Source organism: Sturnus vulgaris, chromosome Z, assembly GCF_052056855.1.
Source record: "Sturnus vulgaris isolate bStuVul1 chromosome Z, bStuVul1.hap1, whole genome shotgun sequence".
NCBI classification, from domain to species: Eukaryota; Metazoa; Chordata; class Aves; order Passeriformes; family Sturnidae; genus Sturnus; species Sturnus vulgaris.
The window spans coordinates 66693650-66713133 of record NC_142283.1 but is presented as its reverse complement, the minus strand read 5'-3'; the positions used below and the strand labels follow the sequence as shown (position 1 = coordinate 66713133).

At 36.3% G+C, this 19484-nt stretch overlaps 1 long non-coding RNA gene across 1 annotated transcript in view; it reads left to right on the top strand.

The window, feature by feature from the left end:
* LOC148219896 (uncharacterized) overlaps positions 1 to 1967 on the top strand; it is a 60045-nt gene extending 58078 nt beyond the window's left edge. The window contains exon 4 of the long non-coding RNA XR_015799265.1: positions 1753 to 1967. This is a non-coding gene — a long non-coding RNA (uncharacterized LOC148219896). The remainder of the gene's footprint in view (positions 1 to 1752) is intronic.
* Positions 1968 to 19484: the final 17517 nt, after the last annotated feature.

Sequence of the window (19484 nt, the reverse complement as noted above, 5' to 3'; positions counted from 1 at the left end):
CACATATACCAACTTTCACAGTCAGCCAGGGCTGACGATGAATGATGAAGTGTCTTGGCCAACTCTTCTGCTAGGTCCCTCAGTACCCTTGGGTGAATCCCACCTGGTCCCATACACTTGTGGGGTCTGAGTGGCACAGCAGGTCACTTCTTCCTCCCGGATTGCAGGGGTCTGTTCTGCTCCCCATCCCATGTCACAGAGTTTAGGGGGCCACTTGCCCTGATGATCAGTGGTCTTACAGTTAAAGAGTGAGGCAAAGAAGACATCAAGTACCTCAGTCTGTTCCTCATCCTTGGTGACAATTTTCCCCACCACATCCACTAAGGGATGGAGATTTTCCTTAGCCCTACTTTGATTGTTGATATATTCATAAAAACACTATTTATTGTCTTTCACAGCAGTGGCCAGATTGAGAGAACCATGAACAGAGGATAATGTTCAGAGATTTCAAATAATTTCTGGTAGGCAGTGAAGACATAACCTTTTAAAAAGAAGAAAAAAAAAATTACATTATAATATGGTTAATATTATTTTCAAGAATTTTACTCCTGTGATGGATTGTTTAGATAAAATGCTGAAATAAAGAAAGAATGAAAGGGGAGTACTCGGTGGAAACATGTCTATAGGTAACAGAGCTTTATGATTACTTGCAAATTGTGTGAAGATGAACACTCTTCATTAGAATAAGTGTACAAGATTACTCTACATCTACAGGGAACATTATTTAACTAGTTCTGGATAATTTTCATATATTTTTCTAAGACTGTTTTTAATTTGATGCAATTTTTTCTCTTTTCCTGCTGAGGGTGCAGGCATGTATGCGAGTAGAGCTAGCTCAGCAGGCTCACCTGTCCTTACCTTCCAGCTTCCTGATGCTGCTTGGGGCAAGTCAGCAAGACAGCAAAGAAGGGAACTGTAGTTCAGACAGACACCAAATGATGAAACTTGGGTACTCTTGCATACGTTTTTACAATGATGTAGAGAGTGAAGCAGGCTAATTTTATTTACAGAACTAACTCTTGATAGTTGAGACTAACAAGTTGCAAATACTGCCTTCTTGCATTTGTCTGTTATCTCTGCTCACACTTATCTTGGTCTCAGTCATTCAGTCTGCACTGAACTCTTTCATTAATAGCTATTCCCAGTATGCAGCCTTGAGTTTTGCAAAACACAGTAAACTGTATTTCCTGCAATTCATGTCAGAGAAAACATATGAGGAGAGAGACATTTCTCTCATTCTGACATTTGCATTTTCCTTTAGTGAGAATTATCTGTGTGTATATTTGAAGGAGAAAATTGCAGAGATTAGCAGAAATTTAATCTTAAAAATAAATTATAGAATATAATGTTATAATGACAAACTCAAGTTAGAAACAGGGATATGAAGAATAATTTCTGAATTTTTCATTTACATGAGCAAGCAAAAAAATAGGGGTTGAAAGAAGGGGGAGAAATTCCAGGAAATTCAGGAAATGATCTGCTTTAGAACTGTTCTTGTACATTCTTGCTTTGTAAGATGCAATTGCCCATGTAAAACAATTTGTTATGGACATATGGCAGTGGAAGAACAGAAAACCCATGAGAAAAATTCTCTGTGTCACCAAGGGAATTGTTTGAAATGACATAATGTTTAACACCTAAGAAGGCAGGAAGAAAATTAAAGAATTCTGACAAAACCGGAAAATCCATCATGTTGCCTATGCAGAATCACTAACTAGTTGCTAACTTGCCAAATATGTTTTTATATTTCAGGTCTGGGGCTGTGAGAAGAGCATCTAACATAACCAAGCAGCTCAGAAGACAGCTTTAAGCTGAACTCAGATGATAACTCTAGACATGTACTTTCTTATTCATCCAAGATGTGAGATGAAATTCATTACCTTAAAATTCAGATATGGGAAGGAATAAGTTGCTAATTAACATGTACTCAAGCAAAAAATAATTTAATAAAACAAAATGTGCTGGCAGTTCTCAAGTCCTTCTTGGTTTAACTAACTGTTTTGCCTGTCAGGCCCAGCCTGATAGACATTGCACTAAAGTGCTCAGGCTCCATTTTGGCAGCTCTAGTGTGGAGTAATTCCTGGAGGACATAGATAAGCTGGAGGAAGCGACACCCTAAAGTGCAAGAGCTGTTTGGTAAGTGTTTATTGTGAAAGAACTAACATCTTTTGCTAGCATCCTTATGTCAGCAGTAACACAGCACGTCAGCTGATTTGTATGATTCATATTTTGTTTTGATTGGTATTTTGATTTGGTCACTCACCGAAATACTAATACATACAGAGATCTATTTCAAGGGTAATTGTTGTTACCAAGGATAATAATTACTAATAAAGATAATAAGATGTAACATATAATATTTTTGATATACTTGTTCCAGGGAACTTTTTATTTCTTTGCCTTATGGAGATAACTACCCTGATTTACTGCACATTTTAAAGAAATTAACTTAATTGCATTCAGTAACACTCATATATGCTTAGCACTATTCATAAGATGCGTGAGACACTGGTAGAATTTGAACAAACTCTCTTCTCATTAAATTCAATAACAAATGGAGATACCTAACACCTTTGAAAAGGCGAGTAGCAACTCAATCACTAGGGATCTTGTCTACAGGAACTTATAAAAATAAATCTCATTATTGTATTATCTGAATCCTTCTTTTCCTAGTCATCACTTTGGCCAATTAAGCAATGCTATTGTTTTAACTCAGTGTTGTTGTGTTTACATCCTGCCTTACAGCATGCAAAAATTATTAAAATATTTTAGGTTTGTATTGTGGCAACAGAATTTCACTGCAGTCTAAACTCCAGTATTATAAGATAAAAGGAAAATACAATTTGAAGACAACAGTAAAGATGAACTAGGACTTTTTGACAGAGGCAGATGGAGCTCCTGGTTCCTAGAATTGTGGTGAACACTTAGTGTATTAGTGGGAAGAACTAAAGACCATGGTCCTGGTGACTGAAGAGTGAATCCACACCTTATATCCTGTTTCTGTGCAAAATACAATACAAAATGTAATTCGAGTGATATGCTAACTGACACTAGATTCCAATCTACAGATTAAAAACTACAGGTTTTAGTATGGCTAAAAACCTAGATAGAATATTTTATATCTTCCTGTTTTTGTAAATTGCGCTGATAAGTTGATCTTATCTATCCTCTAGTAGCTGGGAAAGCTGACTTCAAACACTATCAAACAAGGATTAAAAATGAAAATCCATTTTAAAAAAGAGTTGACTTTACCTTTTTATAGTTTTAGAAATACTGCTAAAAATCTGACTAGAGACTTTAGAGAAACTTAGTATTTTTAATTATTTTTCAGCTATTTTTTTTCCAATTGAGTCAAATGCTGAAGTCCCAGTGAACTTATGGTGATAACTATGCTGTGTGTTCACTTACAACTGTGTGCAGCGTACTGCAGTTTCCTACCATAATGCCATCCATGATATGAATTTTCTCTGAAAAGAAAAGCGTTTGTCTCTAGGGATTACAGTTCTTTTAACTGTCAAGAAGTTTAAAATGTTTCCTAGATGAAAGCAGATGTTCACTTACAATTGAGGATGGTTGAATTTTGATGGATTAAAATGCGTATTTTTACCATTTTCTGCAAAGGAAAAAACCGAGCCCAGAGTGTGGGTATATACGTCTCTGTGTGTGCATGTGTACTTTGACTACTATGGTCTCATTGACAAATCATAGGCTAGAAATCACAAAGCCCATCAGTGGCTTCGTTTTTACAAAAGCTTTAGAATATTTGAACAAAAAACTGAGAATTGAGGCACTGTGATTTTTTTTTGTTTTTGCTTTTTATAAAATGTCCACAACACAGAGTGATGAACTGCATCACTAGCTTATTTTTATAATGTGAAAAAATATGAACATGCAATTCCTTCAATTTACTGCCACTTCAGTGGAAGAAGTCACATAAAACATAAGTGTTCCTTATAGCAAAGGATGATTTGACTTCTATATCCTCTTTCAAAACCTTAGTTTCTTTCCATTGCTAATTTCCATGCTCTTTTTCATTTTCGAGATGCTTATTTCTTATGATTCATGATTCTTAATGCTTAGATTTTATTTTTTACTGGACCAGATCCTGTACTTTCTAACAAAACTTGTATGTTTTCATGAACTTGAAAATACCACACAAACTCGAACTATCTCAGGCTGTGCTAGCAGATCTTTGCTAAGCTACTTGGGTATATTTTTGTCAGGATGTTTCAATGTAAATTTTATAAAATATTAAGCTCCTTCCAAATTTATTGGACTGCAGTTTTTTCCCTCCCTAAAAGGCTTTCTATCAATGGGGCACATTATTCACTGTATTTCTTAATGCTACAGCTTTGCAAATATACAAAGGTTCTCTTATTCTCTGTTTTCTTACTCATAAAATTTTTTTTTAAATTTGTTTGGTTTTTTTTAAGGAGATGTGGAAAGAATAGTCTTCATCTTTTGTTATGTGCAACTTTTTTTGCCCGCATTGTTATATTTTTGTATCATCATCAAATCACCCCTTTCATTTATGCATATTTTGTTCCCTAGCTTACATAAACTTAAATCTTAAAATCGTACAAGAATCCTGCTTGCTCAATTCTTATCCCAAAATTCATGTTATGGATGATTCAGATATTGTGAGGTGAAGAGTGCACACACAAAGAAAAGAATAATATTTAATGCTGATTAGTCCTGACTTTAAAACCACAGTATCAACATTCTGCCTTCCCAAAACTGAAATTTTTCTGAAATTTTTCTCATTTTCTAATGTTTTTGAAAAATAAATAATCTTTACTATTTTTCTTACTTTTCTCTACCTGTTACCATAAAACTGTTAATAAATCCAACTGTTGCATTACCAAGACACATTTAAAAAACATAACTACTTGTGCCAAAATCTTGAACTAATTGGATTTGAAGTTTCAGGCCAAATCAATAATAAAAACAGGCCCTAATTTTTTAATGGAGTGTAATCTCTTTTTCAATAGAGGAAAAAATCTGTTTCTGGGAATTAATAACCACTTCTGGCTTGGATTAATATTTATTTCCTTCCATACAATGTAGCATTTGTTTGGTTGTTAGCTAAATTGTCCGAAGAGAAAGCGAAATGAGAGCTTGTCCATCCAGTAAAGACTAAATCTGGTCTCATAAATGAAGTTTCTGTCTTAAGAGATGTCTTGATCTTTTCAATGTTTTAGTAGAAGTTCTAGTCTCTGCACGAGAGCAGCCTCAGCTGATGTTCTTAGTATTTTTCTCATTCTGCTGTAGTTCATCTCTAACTTGTTATTGTACATGACAATGATTGCACCTGAGCAGAAAGTGAATAAGCCTTCCCAGTTGTCAAAGTCCAGAAGTGCAAGGATTACTTCTATGATGTAGTTATTATGGTCATCCAGGCAGGTGAACTGAGAGATTGGATATGGGAGTAATGTAATTTGACAGCTCTTTTCATCTTATAAACTTAAAGGAGATGCAGAAGGTCTGGGGAGTAATGGCAGAGCCATTCCAGCTTCACTGAAAATATTGGGAGAGAGAAAATTCAAGGTGACAGATTTAAAAATTGTGTCAATTAACTAGTAGACTTGACACAAAAATCATATGGATGGAAAAATACCTAAAAACACTATCATCTTAGGAAGAAATAGTTTTGATATTTCAAGAAGATACAAATCATCTCAGAACAAAGGATTGCATTGTTAATTAAAGAGAATGTTTCAAAGCAGAGTTATACAGAAGAGCAGACAAATAAAATTGGCATCAGGTGGCACCACTACCTGAAGTGAAATTTGACATTTGTTACAAACACTGTTTAAAGAATTCAGACATTTTCAGTCAGAACAGAAATAGAAGTGGCCCATACTAGAACATTTAAAAGCAAAAAACAGATAGTCCTGGAATAAATGCCTCCGGGGAATTCTTTCCAAGTTTCTAACTTAGAACAAGGAAGAGGCATTTATTGAGGATGCCTGTGAATGTGGTATCAGACAGCAATGATTACTGTAAGCCTGGACAATAACTAGCTTAAGAAATAAAAGTCCACAAACACCACAAAAGAGTTCTAAGAAAATTTTTGTCACCAGTTTAGGAAAAATACATTGAATTAGTGGAAGAAACTAACTTCTACTAATCTACTAATAAGATTAGTAGAATCTACGTTATGATTTGGATAATTTTCTTCTTCTTCAGTCTGTGACACTGTAAAATGTGGATAAGAATGCTTGCTTGTTCTGAATACTGTCAGGAAAATCTACAGGAAGGTCTATAAAGTCTTTGAGTGATTGAGTAATGCCCCCTATATCAAAGCAAGGATGGATGCATCCATCCATGGGTGGACAAATGAACAGATAAACAGGTGTGTAGATGGGTAAGTGTATTACAAAGAAATTGAAAATAATTCAGTAGCCAACTGTGTGTGCTTGTGTTATATAGATGCTTATATGCAAAGTGAGATGATTATTAAAAATTATTGAGACAGTGATAGAAGAACTCAGCATTGCTGAAGGACTGTAATCTTAAGAGCAATTCTTGATTATTGATAGTTGTTTGCAATGGGTAACGGAGAAATGGCATTTTGGGGTTCCATTTCACCAAATGTACTTCAGCATGCCACTTTGTGAGTATTTTTCTTCAAAGAATTTATTACTTTTAGCTAATGCTTCAGTGCCCTCAAACCAGGAAGTGGATGAAGTGAATTTTAATTTGTTCAGGCAATATAGCATTGACTTTCTAAGCTGCAGTCTACTTAAATAATAAGTTATCAAGAGTGGCATGAGCCTTGTTTTGTTTGGTTGGGCTTTTGTTTGTTTGGTAGGGTCCAATCTCTACAAGGAGTAAAGAAACAAAAAAATAGACACATGCCTCTCATACCTTTAAATTGTCCTCACCACTCCTGCGCCAGTGAGATGAAACAGATTGTGAGGTTGAATTTCAGAGTAAGGGGAACTAAATCCTGGAGAGTTGTGGGATTTAAGATTCAGTCTCCTTCAGAGAGTTTCTCGTATGACTGTTTATAGGGAATTGCTCCATTTTGATTTTTGTAGTTCCCCCTCTGAGGCTGGTATCCCTCTGCAACACCTTCTCACCTGTGGCTTGTAGAGGCTACAGAGGCAAGTCCATGAAGTTCAGCTGCATGACTCCCAGCACAGAGGACCTTAAATTACTTTTATGCAACTCCAGATCACAGTACTGGACTCTGGGCTAGGTTAATGGTCTAGGTCCTTAACTTTGTTGCCTCCTTACCTCCTGTCCTAGAATATAAGTGAACCAAGAAGTAGTTTTGTGTTCTGCAATCACACAATTAATATGTTTTGGTTGTTATGTAATGTTATACTAGCTCAGCTCCTTGTAGTACAGTTGCTGTCCCTAGAAACACAGCTACTATTACTACTGCTAGTACTAAATATGACAGATCTGAGAATCTAGCCATAAACATGTATCCCTTTCCTCAGTAACCTAGATCCAGCTCTGTCAAAAGAGTTGCAAGTTAAAGTAACAGGAAAGGAACAGAGCATGTGTATTTCAAAGAACATACAAAATTCAACTCAGAGTTAATATAACCACAGTAATTGTGCATTACTATTACACACCTACCAGTATGTTTGTGGTATTGAGTCTTTTTGCACTGTGGTAGCAATAACCATAGAATCATCAAATCCTTAAGACCTGAGAAAGATCTCTAAGATAATTAAGTCCAAATGTCCAAATATTTAACGAGCACTCCTGTGTTCATCATTAACCATGCTCCTGAGTGCCACATCTACATGTCCTTTAAATACTCCAGGGACAGTGATTCGACCATTTTTCTGAGCAAATTGTTCCATTGTCTGATCCCCTTTTCAATGAAGACATTTTTTCTATATCTAATCTAAACCTCCCCTTGCACAGCTTGAGGCTGTTTCCTTTTTGTCCTGTTACTTGTTACATGGGAGAGGAGAGTGACACCTTTCCTGGCTATAGCCTCATTTTTGGCAGTTTCAGAGAGCAATAAATTCCCCCTCAGCCTCATTTTATAGTGTCTAAACATCCTCAGTTCCATCACCTGCAACTCATAAAGCTTGTGGTCTGGTCCCTTCATCAACTGTGCTGCCCTTCTCTGGGCTGTGTATGACATTGTCATGTTCTGTCATTACCAGACTGCTCAACAATGTACCAGTCCATCCCTGTCCTGAGGTAAAACTAGATTGCTGCGTGCTGATACAAAATAGAAATTTGTGGTGACAATTAACATGGTCTTTGAATCAAATTTGAATCAATTAACATTCTCTTTGAATCATCACAGCTCAGTCAGGTCACAAAATATATCTCCAGTGTCCAAGCGTGCACAGTGTGCATATATGGACTTAAAGCCACAGCACTGTGGCCATCTTCTGTTCCCTGATACCATGTCCTCTTGACTAATCTGGAAGAGAAGCTACAGTGCTGTGTTGTGGGTCAACCATGCCAGGATCCCTGCTGGAAGGCGTTTTCTAGCCACAGCTACAGACAGACCCCTGCTCTCTCTCTTGGTGCCGTACTTCCATGTGTTTTGGAAGCTGGATTAAGTGAACACAACTTCCAATACATTTCACAGGAACTAAAAGCCTTGTGAAAATACTTTATTTTATTTAGATAATTAGATGATGCAAACAGTATTTAAATATACTTAGATTAAGACATTAAGATGTTTTATTTTATATGTCAACATAAAAATAACATTGACTTTAACCAGAGGAAAACAAAAAGAGTTTGTTCATCATTTTGTCATAGGTCAAGGGCTTTAGAATTTAATAAAAACAGATTGTTCTGATTTGTTTCACGTTAAAATCTTCAGAGACCTCAAATTATGGTACATACACTTTATTATGAGTACTCTGAGTACTCCTCTGTCACTGGCAACTCTCTGTTGCTCTTGAGGCAGAGATAACTGTCCAAAAGTATTCTAGTCCTTCCAAGAGTAGGGCACTTCACATTCCCATTAAAGATTCTTGATGAAGTGGAGAATTGGAACATGTTATTAACAATTTACGGATCAGATTAAGTAGCTAAGCTCTACTTCTACAGTCCCTTCCCTATCATGGGAGTGCTTTGCATTTATTTAGAAATTACTCCAAAATGAGAACTTTAATTTTCTTTCTATCAGTTCACCAAATACTTATACATCAGGCAGAACTTGTAGATGAAAATTAAATCACTAGGCAGCTAGTGCTCTGTTTTATTAGCATAAAGAAAGTAACTTTGGTGTCCAAAACCATAAAAGAGGTAGAAGAAGAATTGCCAAGTACCATTAAAACTGTAAAATTTTGCATTTTGTAATGACTGAAACAAAATAAAGTATATGGATACAATTTAAAGACATTTATCAGAATCCTAAGATATTTGTGAAATAGGTAAAGGATAAGTGAGGATTGCTTAAAGTGTGTTCCCTTTAGAATATAAATATATCTCTATATATGAACACATATAGAAGTAAAGAAACCTCTAGAAGTGCGTAAAAAATTGCCTGAAAACATATGTTATGTAGCAACAGGAAATTGTTAGATATCATGCACATGTAAAAGTAGTGGGGACTTTTAAGTAGGCAGAGCACAATTATTTGCTTTTCAGTTAAGCCAGCAAACAGGAGTTAGCTCCTTTGTTTTAAACCTAAATGAACTTGTGTAGGGATAGCTGTGTGGTAAAAAAGAAAGCCATGCTGCAGGCTCAGGGCTAGGTCACATCACTTCCAGCAACCTTAGATCAGGAAGATGGGTCACACTGTACCATCTCTCTGAGCTCTGTCTAGGTTTATTTTTAACATGTTGCCAGCATTTTGCAGCACTGGGCGCAGACAAAGGGAAAAGTCCTGACTATTAGTGCAGAGTATTTTTTTCCTGGTGGGTATTTTGTGACTATCTTTGGTGACAAGTGATGGGCTCTAACCCAGGGCTTTGGTGGGGTGGACAGTCTTAAGGATAAAAAATGATTGTGAAATTTCACACTCAACATCATGTTATTTCCAGGTTTTGATTCGGAATCTTAAGAGATTGGGAAAAGATAAAGGGAAAAAATTATATTGCAAAATGACAAGAATTAATTTGACATTGTAAAGAAATTTTTTTTTCTTGGTTATATGTTTCTACTGCAGTTCTTTATTTTGTGAAAAGATGTTTCTTTTGCTTTTCAAATATGTTTGGCTTGCATTTCAGATTTCAGTGGGTGACACAGAAGGAAACAAAACCAAGCATGCAATTGCATCAGGTCACATCTTGACCTTCACATTATGCATCCTTGGCAGTCAGTAATGTGTCATGATCCTTTCCTACCCTGACATCTGCTCTAACTTCAAAAGATAAAAGCCTTCTAAGAATTGCTCTGCCTTCTCTGGCAAACACTGTTGTATGTAGTAGTATTTTCCATTTCCACGTTTACCACCATTTCCACAGAATTACATAAAAGTTATGTCATTCTGATGAGAAATCCTACTGGTTTGCACTCTGTGGTCCCCTTTGCATATGATGTATACCTCCATCTTTGGAGACTTGACAGAGTGTTAACAAGACATTGTGTAATGTCTCCTCTGCACAATTGCCTTATATCGCTCATATTATAACTACACATGCCATTTGTCATGAAGCACAAGATATAAAAATATGTCTTACATATTTTCTGTACCTCTCCTTTCTTGATACACCTAGGGAGTATCTTTTTCAATAACCAGCCTCTGCAAATTTCTGTTCATTTGGGCATTTTAGGATCATGAGTTTTGCTCCCTGAAAAGAAGTTCTGAGATTTAGAAACACCCATGGCAAAGTTGTGTTTTTCAGAATAATATTCCTCTTACCATTCTGCCTTCTTCAGGCCTTCTTCAGGCCTGATCACTGACTCTGAACTAAACCTCAAAACTCCTGGTCAATGGGTAAGTGGAAAATATTGGTCGGCAGGAGTAAGGGTAGTTTCCAGCAGCAGAGCATGGGCACATGACATATCTTGAAAGAAATGAGTCAGATTTTCCTGTCAGACAAGCTCCCAGGGCTCACCTCTTCGTTTCATATATTCATGCTTTATGACATGCTTCTGTCCTTGAAGCTCCACATAGTTGATAACTATGACAGGAGTTGCTTCCACCTGAGATATGCACAGAAGAGCTATTTTCTAATAAATATTGCTTCATCCTGCCATGAGCTCCTCTTGCAATGAATATTGCACAGCACCAACCTTAGAGAACAAAGACGTTGAAAACAAATTAAAGATCACTTGTTATGGACTTGTGCAATTCCCTTTCTTCTGTGTGCAGTTGCCACTTAATATCTGCCCAGTGGTTCTTAACTGCAGTAAGAAATACTAAATCAAAATCATTATTTCTAGGTATGCCTACACCCACAAGACCTTTTGGTTAGACATCATTTGTTAGCCAACTTCAGGTAGAGCAGTTTTTGGCTGCCTTTGAAAAGCATCTTTGGCTCTGAGCAGGTATAATTTTTACAACTCTCAGATAATTATCCCATTTTTAGAGGAGATAAAATAGTTACATGCAAAACGGGGTGCTACTTTATTTACATTACAGCCCACAACAACTTTGCTTTGCCTTCACAAGAAACAGAATGTCTATGCACTCAAAGCAACACTTTCTTTATTAAAAGTTACAAACTTTTCCTGCTCCTTGAAAGAGGAAAAAGGAAAGGGAGAAGAAAAGAAAAAGAGGGAAAAAAGTAGATTGCTCAGTGGAGCCCTTGGGTCTTGACACTGCCTTAGTCTTGCCTGGTAGCAAATAGGGGAACAAGAAATAGATTTAGATTCTTCCAAGCTTTAGTGTTTCATTGATAAGCTGACTGAGACAGCTATTGCTGGTCTAAGGAATATATAGACTATGCAAAATCCTTGCCCAGATTCCTCCCCTGGTCCATGGAGTACGGATCAGGTCTTCAAAACCTACATATGTAAAAGCCATTGTTGTTTTGGCATCTTACTTTGTTTTCCTACTTAGTGCCAAATTTTCAGAAATAAAGGATTAGAGATTAGGAACAAAGCTCAGGAAAAATGTATTGTACAGATGACAGGGATTGAAAATCATGTCAGTGTGCATCAGAAAGCTCCTTACAGCTCTCACATAAGCTACAGAGATGCAGCCTGAATCTCCAGGAAGCAGACATTCCCTGCCACAATTTTAAAAAGAGGCACTTACCAAGCCTACATATTGTTCAGGCACTACAAATACTTCTATTTTTTTCTTGATTTCTAGAAAGATATTTTGCTCATGCTATATTAGAATGACAATGACATCTAAGTCAAGGCTAAACCCACAGCAGAGTGATGAGCATCCTGTCTGAATGTGGCATACAAGCACAGCCATAGCACAAAGCACCATTTTATCTTTGTACATCCCCTGGATGTTTGCTGTAATAATACAGCAATGCTATATACAACAATAAAAAAATAAAAATAATAATTTTTAAAAAAAGTAGAAAAAACCCTTGTGGGCTGGAATGTCACATTAAAAAGAAAACTAAAAAGAAAAAAATTAAAATAATTAAACACTCTCTTGTATGTGTTGTACATTTTCTACATATACACACAAGGAAGCAGGCACCAGACATTGAATAGACAGTTTGATATTTAATCAGAATGCAGCTATTTAGATATTTGTTTGGTCTGTCTCTGGATTTTTCATTAAAAATATGTGGTTAACAGCAGCCAACCTGATTTGCATGTGTGTGTGTGTGTCTGATTTGTTCACCGCTATGCCTCCTGTGTCCTACATCTTAATCACATCCAGGCACCCGCCCCATTACATTACCAGAAGGGAAGTGATGGACATCCCTTGACTCTCTTCATGACCCTCTGATAATCCTGTTTCACACACAGGCTCCCTGCTGTATGAAACACAAAAGCTGCCACTGTAGTTCTTTACTTCCAGTCGATATTCTGACAGACTTGATCTAGCAAATTAGTATGCCGTGGTAGGGGCACGACAAAAGACCCTTTTGACACACTCTGAATCGATACAAAGGCCAACAGAGAGCCATTTCACCGTAGTTCTGTTATTTTTCCCCTTTTGATGACCCTTCTTCTTCTTCTTTTTTTTTAGCTTGTATGACCTTGTCAGATTTAAAAACATAATGTTAGAAAAGTCATCCTTGGACAGGAGAAGAAAAATCTAAACATGCAGAAATGCAAGAATACCAATGTAAAATTACAATACAGCTGGATCAGAGGAAGAGAGATTTTCTTGTGTGAATTTGTCCTTCAGACTGCAGAAATCCCTACATGAGTCCAACATCAGAGTGTAGAATTAAACACTGTTCTAGCCATGAATGCTGTGTTACATCTGTTTATTCTTTCTTTTTAAAAAAGGATGAAACAGTTCAGCACATTAAAAATATATGTCTTAGCTCTATTTCTTGGTATGAAGGATCTTGCAGCAATATCAAGTATTTTACAAAATTGTAGTCATATTTACTTAATTTCTAAGGGTTTATTCTGTAAAATTTAAATGAATTTATGCTGGTATTTATCATAATATGCAAAGGAAGATGCATTTCTGTCTGTGGCATTGTTATAAAAAAATTATAAAGAACAGCTTAATCTGTACCTGAAAGTTTATCTGCAGGAATTACACTTGTTCAAAATTATTATGTATTCATAGAGAAACTACAGACTTATTGAATTGCATTTGTAAACAATATTTCTCCATATATTTCTCTATTTCTGCAAGAATTTTTTATTTCAGAGTTTAGTCTGGCAAAATCTGTGTAACAGATTTACATTTCAGTCTTTAGGAAACATACATGAAAGAGGATGACAACTATTTATGTTATAATTGATACTTACGTGCTACTATATACAGGTATATGTAGACACTATAGCTTTCCCTTATCATAGATTTAAGGATATAATTATGTCATAATAAGGCCTAATTCTTGTAATTTACATGTTTTTTATTGTTCTGAACGCATGATGTCTCCTCTTTAATGAAAAATAAGCACTCAGATAATCCATATTTTCTTTCTCATAGTAACAAACCTGAAAACACTTACTCAAACTCACTTTCTAAACCTAATCTTTGAATTTTAAGTTTTCAAGCTGAAAGTAAACTTAAGTCAATATAAGATGAGACATTCCCAGCTTCAGAAAGCACTTTACTGTAACTCACAAAGAAGCATTTGCCAAAAATACAGGTGCACAAATTACTTGTGGTGTTTGCTGTACAGTATGTACATTTGACCTCTGCTGCACTCCAGCATTTTTCAACACATAAACCTTGTTCTCTCAAATAGAACTACTATATAAACACAAGGCATAAAGCATATTGTGTAAGAAATTCAGGCCACTTCAGACAACTCAGCTTGATAACAGAGGCAAAATTACACTAGCTGTTCCAATTCCTCCAGCAGTTTTATCTAGCCCAAGATTACCAGACTCAACCCCCTTCTGCAAAGCCCACAGGGTGACGTACTGGGTGAGATACCAGTGGCCCACAAAAAACTTTTTTATATCAAGTGTGATCCACACTGAAAGAACATTGGGAAACTTGTCACATTTCACTGAGACAGAGAACTCTGTCCCAAGATAAATACAAATTTGTATGAAGTAAGAACTACCCTTAATCTTATCACAGTATCCATATTCATATGATCTTTATGAAGCCCATGTTTGCAGAGCAATTATCTTGGTTGCAGATGTGACTGCAGCTCACTCACGACATGACAGGCTCAGTACTGGAGGCTGCAAGGATCTGGAAGAGGGGAAGGAAGAATAACAAAAGGAGGAAGGGTTTCTGCCTGGCATCACTTCTTTCTAACCACTAGTGCATACTTCATTGCATAAAGCTGATAAGGGACTGGCTACGACCTCTCCTTTGCTCACTGGTTAACCATCTTCCTCAAAATTTACCTCCAATGGGGTATGCTCTCAGGGGAATTGGTACTATCCCGATTTCCAGATTTGTTGTTCCAAATTCTACCATTAGATATCATTATTTCTCACTGTACCTGGTGCTAACCTGCACTTCTAGTGTTCTAAAACTATATGGCTACCAGGACATTGTCTGATATTTGTCCTGTGCTTGTGCATCCTCCCGAACTCACCCTGCTCCAGAACATTAAAGCCTGGACACTTTTATTAAGCTGTGAATTTATACCAGTAGAAAAACCTCTAGCTCTGTCTTTGGCAAATTACATCACTCCAAACTCTGCCTCCTCTGTCAGACAGGACAGTGTCATGTCTTCTGCCTGTGAGGTGGGACTAAATACCCAATCAGCCAGAAGGCTAAGGCAAAATTCCCTATGACTCCCATTTGGTTCTCTCTTTCTGACATGCAGAGGTGTGAGTTCTTACTAGCAAATCAAGTCATCTGGGTCCAAAAGGAGCACCAATCTTGCATTTTCGAACAAATATTTAGGAGAAAAAGAATGCAATAATGCAAAGAGACAACATCAGACTCTGGAGGAAGAGATGCTGTCTTTACAAAGACTAAATCTGACTGTTTTAAAGATTCTGTTAAGAGTTTCTGATTGTGGCAAATTTTTTTATGTGGTGTGAGCAAATTGATTAATGTTTATTCCTTCTTTTTTTAAAAATGAATGAAATTCTTTATACAGGCATAAAATACAGTTGCTAGCTGTGTTCCAAAAAGAAGTGTACAGCAACACTATTAGCTTAAAAATATGCAGAACCTTTTCCTTAAACTAATACCAGCTGACATAGAACAGCAAATCAAAGGTACAATCCTCCTGTTCACCAGAATAGGTAGGTAACATCCATACAGTTTTCTGGGAAAGTTGTGTGGCCATTGTGTCTGTATCAAGGAATTGTTGGCCTTGTTGCCATGGGCTATAAGAGAGACTCTTGCAACACATTGCTAGCACAGGTACTGCTGGATTCCTGAGCCTGTGAGTGCTCTTAGGCACTGCTTAATGGCACAGATATCAACTTCTGCTCCTCTAACTCAACTGATTCATATAATATTTCCCGGGTGGCTCTCAGTGTCTATTCCATATTTCAGAATTTTAAAAAAAAAGAGGAAATCTGCCTGGTTAAAAATGCATCTGTAGGTTTTACTGTGATTTAACAGGAATTTCACTTCTCAGCAGCTCCACTCACTTCAGGACGGTCAGTTTGAATTTGTGTTCACTTGAAAACAGAATCAGCCCACTATGCATTGACTAAACCTACTGCTTGAACATCAATTTTTAACTTGTGCAAAGCAAACGTAGACACTATTTTGGTGTTTTTCTTCTCTTAGAATAGTCATTGACCTCAGAGAGTGCTTCATCAAAGTAAAGACAGAAGGATTCAATGCAGGAAAAGCGAAAACTTTTATTTCATATACTGGATAAAGGCAATATGGTGCACCACTCCCCCATATATGCATTTTCAAATTGGTGTTAGTTCTTTGTGCTTACTGTTTGCCTCATCTACTATGAATTACTACAATTGCCTATCTGTATGTTTATATTGCACTCCTATTTACCTCTTCTGAGCACATCACAGTTCACCTTCAGCATCATGCCTGCAATAGAGGAAGAGAAATCACTCCAGCTTAAATCTTTCACTTCTTGAAAGAGTTTTTCCTACAGCTCCAGCAAATGAATCATGATGTTTGTTTTATTCTAATCCAGGAATCTCAAGCAACTGACACAGTGTGTAGCCAGCTAAATGTCAGCCTCTATTAATAGGAACATGCAAACATAATCCAATATTTAAAAAACAAACACTCAAGAACTGGTATCTTGCTGTACCTCTAGAATCAGCTCTTCAGCTGGCATGAATCCACATGGTGGAAGCACTAAACTCTGGTGCATTATGTGTCTGCCTACGAGGATGGCAAAATTCAATTTTCTAATTGACAGTAGACCCGGTGTGCTTCACTAGAGCATGCAGATGAAAGCCTTGGGCTGGACAGATGAAAACAGGAAGATGTACGGTTAAAGCATCTTTAAAAAGATAGTGCTTAGTCCCTTTTGCCAATCACTGCATGTGGATTTAAGTACAATGAGAGGATGGAATAGAATGACATATAGTAAGGAAAGGAAACAGTGACAATTTTTTTAGTTTACTCAAGGATTCTTGGCTGTTTTTTTGAAACTTATGCTTCATTTGTATCCTTGCCATTACCTAACTGTATTAGACCAGTTTGGAGATTGGTTTCAAGACTATATTTCTGACATTATTTCTTTACCCTATAATAAAATGAGAAAATCTCTACCATTCTACAGAAACTGTTGAGCTCCACCAAAAATTGTCTGGAGTCAACGTGCAATTTTTTTCCTGTGTTGAATAAACCCCATATGGCTGGCTGAATTTGCCCTGATTTGTACTGTACGTGTGCCAAGCATCCCATCAGACTCCTCTCACCACTGAATGGTCATGGGTAATAGAATTTAAAGGGGACATCAATCATTTGTTCTGTGAACAAAGTTTGGGTATAGAATTGAAAAATGAAGATGAATGTACAGAAAGGAGGCAGATTTCAGGTAAACCTGTCTGGTCATTTTAAATATTTTTTAAAGGATGAAATGAAAAAAAAATCCTTCCCCCTTTACAAAATCTTCCTTTCTATTTCTGGCAGTCTGCACCCTCTCTTCAGCAAAGTGAAAACAAATATGCAACATGCAGGCTTCATGTTCATTATAGCTTAAAGAGTAATAAGAGAGAGAGAAATCAAAGATTTGTTTTCAAGCCCTCCAAAACAGACAAGAAAATAAATAAATAAATAAATAACCTTGAGACAGGTTTCAGGAAAAATAAACAAATCAACATTTCTTGCAAGTCACCTTTGAAACTTCAGGCTGCTTTTTGTACTGAATTGTTCTTATATTCGCTTACTAATCTCCTCACATCTTACAGATTTCACAAGTGACTTGTGATGCTGAATTGCTATAGCTATTTGTACAATTCCCATATTATTCATTGTTTGCCTCTTTGCTTTACCCAAATTGGAGAGAATGCACTTTTAAAGTAGCTGTCAAAGTGTGACTCATCTGGAAAGTCAGTAATTACTTTTCATAAAGTAATATGCCAGAACACACAGAACTCATAAAAATTGCACAAGGTATTGGGACACATGAACACAGATTTCTACCTACTACTTTTCACAGTTCAAATAATCGTAAAAACCCCTTTAAAATGTAGAACCAAATACATAATTTCACCCCTTAAGTGCAAAAGGAAAAACGTATTTTTCAGAATATATATATATTTTTAAAGGGCTTTCAAGGAAATATTGAAGGAAAAACCCTATGCTTTGAAGTATATTTTGAAGTGTATAATAAAATAATTTCCTAAACCTTTCTCTCCTTTAGTTTTAGAACTAAAACTAAACTGTATTAGAAAAATAACTGCTTGTTTCTGTTATTAAGAAACATATCAGAATAATTTGGACAGAGATAGTATCAAGAACAGAAAATTAATAGCTTTAGTTCTTATCTTTCATCTAAAGCATTCAGAGTTTCCATTTATCACACCTTCTTAGCTCTACAGTTCAGCTGTACACCACAAAGCACTAGAGCATCTATCACTGGGGAGCTACACAGCCTTGTTTCCAAAAGGAAATAACAAATATATGAGTCTCTTCTTCTGCTCTGGGCTCTTAAACACAACTTTAGGCTAGGGATGGTAACCCATTCCAATAGTTGGTTTTACAAATAAATAGCAAATAAAATACTCATGTTTACTTTCAAAGAAAAAGGAATAGTTTCATTAATAACTTGACCCAAAAACCGAACAAATTGCATTTTACCTCAGTGGACTGGCAATGGCAAAGTGGACTTGTTCAGTTATGTTTTTGTTGTGACACATAATATGCATCACAGGGGGAAGTGTTAATGGGTATTTAAGGGGACATGACAACCCCATTAGCTCCCCTGATAAATCTGCCCTGGAGTAAATGACTATCCTTGCCATGGAGATTTAATTGCTGAGTACAACAGAAGAGAAGGAAAAAGAAAGTTGTGAACAGGGACAGTATCAGTGAAGGTTACAATAAATCAGAGATTCTGATTGTAAGATGTGGGAAGCCCACTGGAAATTAACAGGTTTTAATTCTTTACCTTTTCAACTGAACAGTTATCACCAGTGAAATGGTGCACACTTCTCATCAGTTATGTGAGCATGATTTTCCTCTTTGAAATTTTTCTAATACAGAATCTATTTTGATAATATTCTTAAGCATGCAACATTGTAAACTTGTGGAATACAATAAATGGCCGAGTACTTTCCAAATTTTTAATTTTCTTTCATTAATGTCCACTATGTTAAATATCTTTAAATGTCATTATATTTGTTTGTATACAGCTTTTATTTCCCAGAATCTCCCACGCCTATGGGCACTGTGTCTGTTCATATATCTACATGTATGCTTCTGATCTTTGAATCTCTGCCTATCACTTCCCTATATTGCTTCTTTTCTTCTTCCTCTCTGTCCTTGAGCAATCAGGTCAATAGTTACAGCCAAATTTGGCAGCTGTTAGAGCAAGATGTCAAATGTTGAAATATATATTCTTCCTGCAATGGCATCATGGCCTGTG